The sequence below is a fragment of the Crinia signifera genome, chromosome 7 (genome assembly GCF_055691185.1).
Source record: "Crinia signifera chromosome 7, ASM5569118v1, whole genome shotgun sequence".
Lineage (NCBI taxonomy): Eukaryota > Metazoa > Chordata > Amphibia > Anura > Myobatrachidae > Crinia > Crinia signifera.
The window spans coordinates 149,175,712-149,177,862 of NC_139223.1; positions in this window are offsets into that span (position 1 = coordinate 149,175,712).

A 2,151-nucleotide genomic window follows, 5' to 3' on the forward strand; every position below is an offset into this window, starting at 1 on the left:
CCCCCTCCTACCCGGAGCCCCACCCACCTCTCATGACGTCATCGCGATCGTTGACGTTTCCCCTCGCAACGCCCTGCGATTGGAATGCGATTCCTCCTCCCGCGGCTTTTGTGTCGCTTAGCTCCTATTGGTGTGCCGCTATATCACCCTCACACATCACATTGACACGTTGCGTTCTTCCGGGCTGGAGGGGGGTTCTGAGCTGGGGGCCTGTTCTGTGTTGGTGCTTGGTCGTGTACCCGATGTGTCAGAGTGTAGCCCTGAGTTGGGGGATGCTAGATTTCAGTAACAAATGCTGTGCAAACATATAGGGGTCAGTTAAGGGGGTAAATCGACTAAAGGTTTTAAGAATTAAAAGAGGTGATGTTGCCCATAGCAACCATTAAGAGTCTGTCTATCATTTTCTAGAATGCAATAGAGAAATGATATACAAAATCTGGTTGCTATGGGCAACATCGTTTTTTTTAGACGCCTTAGTAAATTTATCCCCAGGTGATCTATCAGCCGGTATTGGGTCACGTCGTTCACAGACATAATGCATGGTCTGCACCCATACTGTGGCAGCAGTTGGCTGATTCCACAGCTGGGTGGGCAAATGTCTGCTCAGCTGGGTGTCATGACACAAGTTGAGTGGCTGATTGGCCCCGCTGTATATGCGGCGGGTCCACCATGGTGTTGCTCAGGTGTCTTGAGATGGCCGTACATCAGAAAGGCCTGCCCCCAAATCATGATTGTGTCCAGATTTCCTATCAAAACTTAATACTTGTTGCCAAGGAGTCTTGGAGCCTTGGAAAAGACAGGCTCTAGAGGTCATATTTGATATCAGTTATGGTTTATTTATTTATTACCAGTTATTTATATAGCGCACACATATTCCACATAGCTTTACAGAGAATGGGGCAGATGTATAAAGGGTCGTTATGGGGGAGAAGGTATCAGCGCATGTTATGTGCACTGATACCGCTTCTCCCCCATGTATGAAGGAGGTGAGATGCGGTAAACGACAGGGGCGCTATGCTAGCAAAATGATAGCAGGCCGAATGTATGAACGGTCAGCATCGCTGACCGTTCCGCACGAAGCCTGCTTTGGCTTCGCCAGCATCAGGCTGGCGAAGCCCTATCTAAACAGCAGGGACAGTGCTGTCCCTGCTGTTAGGTCTGGGCTGCGCTGGGGATCTCGCGTGAACAGCGAGATCCCACGCATGCCCAGTGCGGCCGGCCTGGGGACAGGAGATAGCGCATCAGTATTAACTGATGCGCTATCTCCAGAAAGGGACATCGCCGGAGGGGGGAGTTAACGCTCCCCCGCTTCGGGAGACAAGATGTTAATACATCTTGTCGATGTCCCTTCTTGCTTCGCCTCGCTATTGAGGCGAAGCAGGAAGTATCATAGCGGCGCTTATCGCGCCGCTATGATACATCTGCCCCAATATTTGAACAGTCACATCAGTCCCTGTCCCAGTGGAGCTTACAATCTATATTCCCTACCCCATGTACACACACACACCTTCATTCTAGGGTTAATTTTGTTGAGAGCCAATTAACCTACCGGTATATATTTGGAATGGTGGAGGAAACCGGAGCACCTGGAGGAAACCAACGCAAGCACTGGAAAAATATGATTACCAGTGTTTCTGTGCTGTGGCAACTAAAGGTCACCTCACATGCCTACCTGGTGTCAGCAGACCGGTCCTACGACAGTACAGGACAGGCCCTGTAATTGCTTAGAGAAACTGTGATCTCTTCTGCTTGATTGACAGATGTAGGCATTCACAGGGAGGGATGGGTAAAGGGCTTGTTGTCCCTGTTATCAGGGAGTGGTCAGGCCAAGGACTGTGACAGGCAGCCTGAGTTGTGTTAGACACATAGGCGAATCTAAGGGGTGGTCCGGGGGTGCACCGGACCACCCATTAGACCACCGGCCACCGCCGCACACTATTTAAAGAAATGACAACCGGGCAGCAAGATCTGTGCACTGCCCAGCTGTATACTCACTGTCTGAGCAAAACAAAGCAGCAGCTATGTCTATATCTTCAATGCCCCCGCTGGACCACGGCAGCCAATCAGATGCGGCCCTTGTGGTTGTTTACCTCAGTGCGGGGTTGTTAGGGGCAGATTGTTATTTATTCCACCATTGTGCATTGCTGCGCC